The sequence below is a fragment of the Rhagoletis pomonella genome, unplaced genomic scaffold, assembly GCF_013731165.1.
Source record: "Rhagoletis pomonella isolate Grant_MI unplaced genomic scaffold, Rhpom_1.0 Rhpom_scaffold_00006, whole genome shotgun sequence".
NCBI lineage: Eukaryota > Metazoa > Arthropoda > Insecta > Diptera > Tephritidae > Rhagoletis > Rhagoletis pomonella.
The window spans coordinates 41332683-41343448 of record NW_023458560.1 but is presented as its reverse complement, the minus strand read 5'-3'; positions in this window follow the sequence as shown (position 1 = coordinate 41343448).

Genomic DNA, 10766 nt, shown 5'->3' with positions numbered 1-10766 from the left:
CTGCAATAGAATCGAACTTCGCGAATCACATGATCAAAAATAAATGCACACCAATGAAGATTGGACAAACAACAGAACTTCTCCGTGTACAACATAAAGGACAAAGATTGAATATATTAGAAAATATGGAAATATATAAACAGAAGACCTTCAAAGGACAAATAATAAATGAGCAAATAAATACTGTATCGGACGTACTGTTTGAACCTCTAAAACTACTGTACAAGAAGAAGAATGACAACAACAAAATATTAAGGGCAGATATGTAAGGGAATACACCAACTGCAAAAACAAAGGGGGTAAAAATCACGGACTTCTACCTGCCGTCAAAAACGAGCCAAAACAATTCATCTACCTATTGAGTACCGCAAACACTGCAAAACTAAAAAGACGTACCTAACAAAAGAAAGAGGTAGTTAACAAGGAGTATAAATACGAGCAACCAACAAAAATTATGCAGAACGAAAAATGACACTGAAGATGGCACAACGCCGAAACCGGTTTGTCTCCAAACCAAATTTGACAAGGGATGACGGAAATTCGTTCCATAATACATCATACACCCACCTTGCGGAAACTACAACAACCAAAAAGGAAATTGTTTGTAATAGTTAGCGAACTAAATATAAATTTTGAGGTAGTTGAAAAACGATATATGTGACCTGGTCTACGAAAAGGGAGCTTACGTGCAAAAACTAGTTTTCTGTGAAAAAGCTGTTAAAAGTAAGCAACTCGATTCGTTTACTCGTTTTTACTCTTCTTTCTCTATATTTTTAGTACACTTCTAAGCAAGTTAGGATTTTCTGCTTTTCACCACGTGAAAAAGCATCTCATCTTCCATCCGAATCAACCAAAAAGTGAAAATTGATTTTTTGACACCTAAGCCCCCTTTCCGTAGACCAGGTCACATATAAATAATAAATACTTTTGGAAATTTAAATGTCGAATATACATACTTGTTAATTCAAAAACTCGACATAAATGTTTGACAATTCGTAAACAGGACTCCTTTTTTCTATAATTTATAAACTGAACATACGTACTTTGAAAACAAGCCATACATTTTTTTGATTGAAAAACCATACATAAATTTTTGAAGGTTTAAAAACAGATATCTGTAAGTAGTTTTTAATTTTTAAGCAAACAACAAAACCGACTTCAATTCCGACTTCAGTACCGTTAATTTTTTCATAATCCAATGATCGGATCTACACCAGATTAGTATGGGACCACCTCTGAGACACTACCATTCCGATTATCGAAATGGGATGACGTAGTCCAAAGTTATGCAGTAACATACATAAAAAGGAAAAAAAAATTTTTTCACGAACTGATAACCTCCTCCTTTTTCGGAAGTCGGTTAAAAATAGGAAAAAAATTTGGTATTTTAAAAGCTGGACATAAATTTTCGGTAATATGGCATTTAGAAATAATTTTTTGTACCTTAAAGACTGGGCAGGCCCTGAAACCCGCTTGGTTATCATAATAAATGCTCACCTCCCTGACTGTCATCGCACCCCTGAGCAGTGACTTCACCGCCTCCTTAATAGCAGCCACTTGCGCCTGAAATACTCTGCAGCGGACGGGAAGCCTAATTTTAGTGCTGATGGAAAGCTCTTGGAGAAACCCACTGAGACTGACTTCAACTTCAAGCTTATCCAACGAATTAACTATTGCCTGCGGCAGGACAGGGGGCTTTCACTACCCCTCGATATCGAGGAAGGCTGCCCCCTCATAATTGTGTGCAGAGCGGTTTCTACCGACCTTCCTTCACAATAAGCCTGTTGAGCTTTTGATTGGTGATCTCGAGGTATCTCGTCATAATGAACTTTTAAAAGTTTTTTTTTCCTCGAAACGAGTCAGCGACAGCTTCTGCTACAAAAACAAAAAATTAAATATGTATACATGTTGCTCCAGAGATTGCTCTTCAATGCAGCAGACATTTTGGTAACACATTTAGTAAGACAGCATCTCATAGACAGTCAGTTAGTTACTAAGTTACACAAAGCATTCCCGCACTCAGCTAGTCCGTCACGCAGCTACTTAGCCACTTGCTATGTAGCTCGTGCCCGCTGCACAAATGCATTAATGTGTGTAGGTACATATGTACATTCAAACCAAACGTCATCGACATTGATCGCTGCGGAATGTCGCCAAACAGGTTGAAAATGTAGTTAGAAGAAATACGAATTCAATAAAATTGCGATTTAGTAACCGACTTCCAAAAAACGAGGAGGTTATCAGTTCGTCGGAATATTTTTTTTTTTTTTTATGTATGTTACCGCATAACTTTGCACCACGTCAACCTATTTCAATAATTCTTTTTGCAACGGAAAGGTAGTGTCTCAGAGGTGGTCCCATACTTTTTTTTGCTAAAAATTACTTGTTTTTAAATACAACAACAATGAAAACAAAAGATGTATGGAAAAAGTAGCAAGCACTCTTTGGTTACGTATCTACTTAAAGCATTGCTGCAACGAATGCTGCCGAAAAGAATTACACAAAAATTTTGTGCATAAATTAATTTAGGAATTTCTTCTCCTTTCACCAATATTTTCGCAGCAAGGCCAACTTCGAATTGATTTTGTAAAAAAAAAAATCATCACGGTTAGTGAATAACAGGTGTTTGTTTTTCTTTGCTATGTTACACCGACAGAGAGGAAGTAGACATGCCGAATGAATTCAAGTGCCGTAATGTTTTAAGAGGCAAAGGTGTGCAATTTTTGTCATTAGCAGCAACAGCTACTACTAGTGATGTGCTGAATTGTCGGTACCACCCAATACTCGGTACCCAATACTGTTTCTAGACATGTCATAAACCTTCGCCGTAATATAAATTTCAAGTTAATAAAAAAAATATTGGTATTTTAAATAATATCGTCTAAAAACAATGCGGCGCACAGTGTAAGATTTGACCCATCTAGCTGCTTTTAATTCTGTAATTCGAAAACTATTGAAGATAGATTATTGAAATTTTCTACAAGGTACGTTATAAGATAGGCGAAGCTTTTTGCAAAAAAATTGGTTATTTAAAGGTACTGTCACTTCATCCTATTATATAACTGTAACTTTTACACAGCCAAAGCTGAATTATTTAGCTAAAATTCCCAAAATTGGTATTTAGAATTTTCTTATAACAAGGAATTGCAAACTGACAGAAATGGACTTAAAAATATATATATTTTTTTCTTAATTATGGGCGTGGCAAATATTGATGAAAAAGTCAAGTTGGATCAAAAAAATTCCGTTATAAGTTCAATATTTATCGCCCTATTTACATAAAATGGGGTACCATTGGAAAAGTAAAGTATCAAGCTTTCTTTATTCAAAAGCGAAAATACAAAATTTTGTCTGGGTCGAGATCAAATGCAAAGGAATAACTTGAAGAAAATAAACTTCATAGTAGGCCTGAAAAAATAAAATTTCATCAAAACCTGCACTTTCCAGCAGCTAATATTGTGTTGTTTTAAGTCTAAGAGGAGTGGCAAATAAACTGAGATACAAACTTTATCGAATAATCGCGGATAACGAGTTTGCAGGTTTAATGAAATTAATAAATTGCTAAAATTAAATTTAAGTTAACATCGCTTTACTTTAACATTAAATACTAAGTCCTAGTTTACTAAAATTCCAAAAATGTATAATCAGTAAAAATATCTAAAAAAATACGACAAAAATGGTATTTTAGCAATTGTTGCATAACTCACATAACACAACAACTTAAAAATTGAGATTCAGTTTAAAATATACAAGTTTAAATATTATTGCGCTTGGTAATCTTCCAAATGAAATCTTGTCACGCCCTACACTTTGATATACATTTTTAAGCTGTTATTGCTTCGTCTTTATCAGGCATTTCTGGACACATTTTTGACATTGTTTTGGATTTTGGTGATATAAAATAATTGAATTATTGGCTGCGTTTCTTTATACATTCCGGATAATCCCATTTCACAGCCGGAATAAACAGAATGCGTTTGAAATATACGTTGACATATCATCAGGAACGTTCTAAAGAATAAGTAAACAAAAAAGTTTATTCCAAACGTTCAGAATGAATAAAGAAATGCAGCCATTATTTTCTAGAATATGGAAATAATACACGACGCTTCAGTTAGTTACTCCCCAAAAACTATTTGCGAAATTTGTATGCAACAATAACAAGAACCATGTACAGGCAGCAAACAAACTGCCATAATAGAGACCTTTATCGCCTTCACTAACACTCGCGCCTTGAATGGCGTAATAAGAGTTAAGCTACCACCCATTTTAGAGAAGAAACTTCTGCTACCTCGAAAACTCCGCCATACTTGGCACCACTACGATCCGAACAGTATGGCAGCTCAAAGGGAAATTTATCCACGTGAAAATATGCCGCGTCATGAATTTGCAGTCTGCATATTCCTCGATCCGAACCTATCGCAACAGCAAATTACCCTTGAGCTTAATGACAACAATTGACAGTTTAGCTGATCTAGGCAGGGCTGAGTTGTGTCCGTACTGGATCAGAGTGGATAATTCACCCATCCCTATCTCATCTAAGGAGTACTTAGCTAGATTGAATTTCGGGAATCATGGCATAGCCTAACAGGACAGCCTTAAATATTAACCATGAAATGAAAAGTACATAGATCACGCGGTGATATTTGTAATGACATGACGGATCAAGATCAGGGACATAACAGTTATACGTTTTATCGGAAACACAGTTATTAGATACGAAATATTTTTTATCTTGCCAATAAGAGTTATAACCCAACGTTTACTTTTTACGTTGCCTGATAACTGTTATGCTGGAGAAATATGTTTTCCGTCGCCAATAAGAGTTATGTACTTCCCAACGTTTATTTTTTACGTTGCTTGATATCAGTTATTACCCATCGTTTATTTTTACCTTGTCTGATAACAGTTTTTTCACTGCTCTTTTATTTTCATCATCTTTATCTTTTTCTCCATCTCCATCTCCGTTTTCGTCACTATTCTTATCTCACAGCGTTTATCAGACAATCTAAAAAATAAGCGTTGGGCAATAACTGTTATCAAACAACGTAAAAAGTAAATCTTGGGTGTTAACTCTTATCGGTTAAATAAAAATTATTTTTTTTCTAATAGCTGTTATAAAACAACGTTTTTGTTAAATTTCAGATATCAGCCAATGCGTAAATTCGAGATAACAGTTATTTTTGGTCTCTGATCCAGATACTCTTAAAACTCTAATTAGTCATTATGCATCCGATAAGGCTCAACATAACCTCAAATTAGAAGTGTTGAAGAAAACGATGGTATCTGCACTATCTTCGAGATCATATTAAACCTTCAAAACATAATTTTCTAAAACTGCTCAAACTTTGGATTCCGCGACAAATCATGATATTTGCAATAAATTTTGGTTTTGACTATTTTTGTATCTGGCTCCCCTTTTGATTAGACACTCCTCAAATATTACGTGCTGCAGTCTTGTGAATAAAGATACTCCTCCTAAGTCTTTAAGGCGCATAAATTTTAAATTAGGAGTTCCGGAGTCATGGTACGAAAAAATGCTTAGCGCTGAGCTTTGGCCAGCTAATGTAACAGTCCGTCCTTTTCGGTTTATCCCAAAAGCGGTTGTAAAAGAAACTTAGCGACAACTCGAAGCGAAAATTATCAAGCAAGCAAGCAAATTCGAATTTACTTTCACAACGTCTCTGGTATGAAAACAAAGTCAAACGATGTTTTTACAATTAGTTCGCTTGAAATCTATGATGTCTTTGTGTTAATCGAAACCTGGCTTAATCCTACCTTTTTCGACTCGGAGTATTTTGACTGCAAATTGTATGATGTTTTTCGAAAGGATAGAGACGCTGGAAAAACTTTATGTAACAGAGGTGGGGGTGTTCAGATTGCTGCTAAGCGTAACTTGCGAGCCACAATACATCAGCTTGAAAATAATGATTCCTTATTGGACCAATTATGCATACGACTATTTGGTTCGTCCGGGGAACTGTATATTTGTGCCTCCTACATTCCTCCCAACAGTCATGAATCGTTATACAATTTACATGTTGACAACGTCGCAGCGTTACATTCAGTGATCGCGGATAAGCAGTTATGCGTGCTGGGTGATTTTAATTTAAGCGGTATTTCTTGGTCATATTTAGAGGATTCAGGCCTTTTAACTCCGTCTTGTGTTAACCTTGCTTTTGAGTTATACCTAGTTGATAGTTTCTTAAGCTTTGACTTGCGTCAAGTTAATAGTTATATTAATAAGTATGCTCGGATCTTAGATTTAATTTTCTTATCGAGTAATTTAAATTTTACGCTCTTGGAATGTTGCTCGCCTATTTCCCCCGCTAACTCTCATCATCTGCCGTTAGTATTAGATTTAGAGTTCTATGAATTTTTAAACGCCTCTTCCGGAAGTGGTAATGTAAAATTTAATTTTAATCTTTTAACTTTGAGATCCTTAACAACCAGCTGCTTGAGCTTGATTGGGACTGTCTTTTTGGTAACGTTGATTTAGTCCATAGTTTCGAACTTTTCAAAACTAAGGTCCATGATTATTGCCTGAATCATGTTCCAATTTTTTCTGAAAGGAGATATAAATTACCATGGTACACCAAATAACTGAAGCATTTAAAAAATCTTTGTAACAGGCTTTACAAAAAATCCAAAGTGTCCCAAGATAATTCGCACTATGCAAGATACAAATTCTGTTTGTCAGAGTTTAAAAAACTTGATAAGTCGCTTCGTAAGAAATATATCAGGAACTTCGAAAGCAATATAAAGACCAACCCTAAGGCCTTTTGGTCGTTTATTAAATCAAAGAAAAATAAATCCAATATTCCTACCTCGATGTTTTACAAAAATAAACATGCTAATTTGGCCCAAGACTCATCTGACCTATTTGCGGACTTTTTTAGTGCAAATTATGTTAGTGAAGATGATACGGATCTTATTAATCCTACAGTTTCTGACTCACACGTATCTTTTGGCTCTCTGTTGCTGACAGAGGATGATGTGCTGAAGGGTATTTCGAGTTTAAAAGCATCCACTCAGACTGATGTAGATGGCCTGTCTCCTATTCTCTTCAAGAACTGCTCTGCTCTCATTAAGCCTCTACTTTTGATCTTTAATTTATCGCTCTCCGTGGGTACGTTTTTAGCGGATTGGAAAAGTGCTTATATTACACCTATCTTCAAAAGTGGAAATAAAAGTGATGTTTCGAATTACAGACCGATTGCTAAATTGACAACGGTTGGTAAATTGTTCGAAAGCATTATCAAAGATAAAATTGCTTTTGCAATTCAAAACGTAATTTGTCCGAATCAGCACGGTTTCGTTAAGGAGGATATAGGAGATATATAGGATATATATAGGAGATCCACGATATCTAATCTTGCTATTTTTACGGATGACTGCATTCGAGGCTTTGAGGCTGGGTATCAAATTGATACAGTATATACTGACTTTGCCAAGGGATTCGATAGGGTGTCTCATAAAATCTTAATTAGTAAATTGGCGTACATGGGTTTTCACTCCGTCTTCCTCGAATGGATCAGTTCCTATCTATCGGAGAGGTACTGTAGGGTGCAAATCGAAGACACAACATCGCGTTATTTTCACGCTAGTTCTGGGGTCCCTCAGGGAAGTATCCTTGGACCTCTTTTATTTATAATCTTTATCAATGACATAAGCTCGTGTTTCTTATTCAATTCGATCTCAAGGTTTATTCGGTTGTAACGTGACCTGGGGACTCTGTTTCTCTTCAATCTGATCTAGATAGAGTAACCTCTTGGTGTGAAAGAAATCAACTCTTCTTAAATACTGAAAAATGTTCTCATATGGTTTATTCTAGAAAGTCGATTACAGTAAGCACATCTTATACGATAGCAGGTACTAAACTGAAATTTGTTGATCAAGTCAAAGACCTAGGGGTTTATTTTGACCCCAAGCTCACTTATAATACTCATATTAACTTCATTGTTGCAAATTCCTATTCCACGTGGGCCTTTGTGCGTCGTAACAGTTCTGATTTTTCTGACCCGTACACTCTTAAAAAACTTTATATTGCTTTTGTCAGGTCTCGTCTAGAATGTGCCGCAGTTATTTGGCGACCTTTTCATACGACGTATATTAACAGGATTGAGCGAGTACAAAAGATTTTTATCAAGTCTGCGCTAAGGTTTCTCAGCTTTACGGAGCCAATGCCTTCCTATAAGTCACGTTGCTTACTTTTAAATCTTGATTTGCTCGAAGATAGGAGAAAGTGCCTATCCTGCTCGTTTATCTTGAATGTTATAATTAATATTGTTGATTGCTCAGAAATTCTGCGAAGAATTCCGCTCAATATTCCTGTAAGGAATTTGCGGCGTTCTGACTTATTTTACGTACAATCCGCAAATTCGAATTATGCTTTGAATGCACCTATTAGGCGAGCCCTCAGGAAAATCAATCAAATAAACCAAACGGTGGAAATAGATCTGTCCCTTCCTGGAGTCGTTTTAAAAAACATAGTCTCGAATTACTTTAAGTCATAATTTAGTTGATCCCAAACTTAAATTGAAGTTGTATTTAAGCTTAGTCAGTAAGAATCTATGTATTCATTGACTGAAATATAAATAAATAAATAAATATCTTCAATAGCAGCCTCTCGGATTTGCTAGAGAATTTGGCGAGCTTTCGCGAGCTTAAAATTTAAACACTTTGATCAATATCACACATAGATGAATGATTGGATTTTGGATTTAGTTGAATTTTTGTCAGAACTTTTTTTATCATATAATAAAGTTCTGTAATGGAAAAAAAATATTTAAAAAAATTAAAATGGATAATACAGAAGTTGTTTTTTTTTTTTAAATTGTAGGAGTAAGTGCATAAATATTTGCCTAATTTTTTTTATTCAATACATACCTCTAACTGATCTTAAAAGACACTGAAATTTTCAAAAAGGTGTTTTTTTCAGATACAAATTTTTGAACTTCAAAAAAAAAAACAATTTAAAAAACTGTAAATTCAAAATAAATGTAAACTGAAAATTTTTTAACACAACTTTATTTAGAGTTCGCAAAAAAATTTTCAAAACGGTGTTTTTTACAGATACAAATTTTTGAGCTTCGAAAAAAAGTTCCAACCCTAAATTAAAAAATAAAAATAAATATAAACTGAAAAAAATAATACAACTTCTCTGAGAATTTGAAAAAAAAATTCACAGTTGGAGTTATTGTATAAGAAAATTTGCAAAAAGTTTTAAAAGTTTGCTTTAACGATATTTTTTTTTACTTACAAATTTTGTAATTTTTGTGCATTTCTTTATTTTTGTATATATTTTTTTGCTTTATAGCCCTCAATAGATATCACGTTTTGTAGTTTTTGAGATATTTAAAAAATAAATTGTGAAATTTAGAATTTTGATTAACTTTCGAAAAAAAGTTTTTTTCTTTGGAAGAACTTCGTTATATGATAAAATAAAAGTTTTGAGAAAAATTCATCCGAATGGTCGATCCCAACCATTTGTCCATTTCACATGGATTTACCCAAATGTAAGTAAAATATTGCAACCATTAATGCAGTTGCATTCTCTTTACCACTTCGATTACATTGATATGGTGAATACCCTGAATAAGTCAACATCCTTTAGAGCATTCACTTTATCTAACTAAAATAAAACAAAAATAAATGGCATAGAAAAACAATATTCAGCACAATAATAGCACTAAGGAGAACAACAAAAGTTGAGCGCAGAAGAAGAAGAAGAACAATAACAAAAATAAATTATAATCAGACAGATAGTCGCAGTGGCTACTAAAATCAGTCAGCAGCCAAAGTACGTAATATAAACTTTAGTATTCATACATATAGGGTATATGTATGTATGTATATTTATATGCTATGTCGGTATAAATGCGTGTATGGCAGATGGCATACGACGAGCTGACGGTTGGAAAAAAGGTGACGGCGCGTACCAACCCAGCAAGCAACCAGTCCGTCCGTCCGTCCGCCTGTGCTGCTAACCGCCGAGGCAAACCGCAGTGACAAAATGAAAAAGAGTTTAACTGACAACTGAGTGAGCAGACGTGAACACGCTTTAGAAATGCGGGTACACATTACCGACACACATAAATACATATGTATGCATATAAATTCACAGCTCTATGCCATAAATAAATTAATAATTAAAAGCGAGAAATTACAATTAAAACAACAAAAAAATAAAATCAAAAGCAAATAAAGACCAAAGCAGACAGGCGAGATTGAAATTGTAGCTTATCAGACAGAAGAACAAAAACAAAAACGAAGTCAATGAAAAAATGAAAACAAAACAAAGCATACTACATAAACAAAATGTGCCAAGCGGCGAAGTGATGAAGCGACTAAGTGGCTGTGGTGTTGGTGGTTAAGAGATCCGGGTGTGGGTAAGAAAGACCGCCACCAACCGCCACCTACCGCCACCTCCACCGCAGCCGAGCACAGTCACAGTCAACGCGCTGTCATTGGAGTTATTGTTGTGCGTACGACGAACGTTGCGTATGACTTACCATAGCTGCGGCCGCTGCTGTGTTGTGGTTGCTGGTGTGACAGCCGAAGCTAGAGCGAGTGTGTACCGCTGCTGATAAGGAAATTTGATGCTGGCGGGCGACTGCACTCGCACTCTAACTACTTTGCTGACGCGATCGGCAACAACAAACTAGACTGCACCGAGTAGAGCTGAGTCGAGCTAAAGTACCAAGTGTTCCGCATTTTGCGGTGACACTGCAATTTGTTTTTTTTTTTTTTTTTTTGTTGTGGCG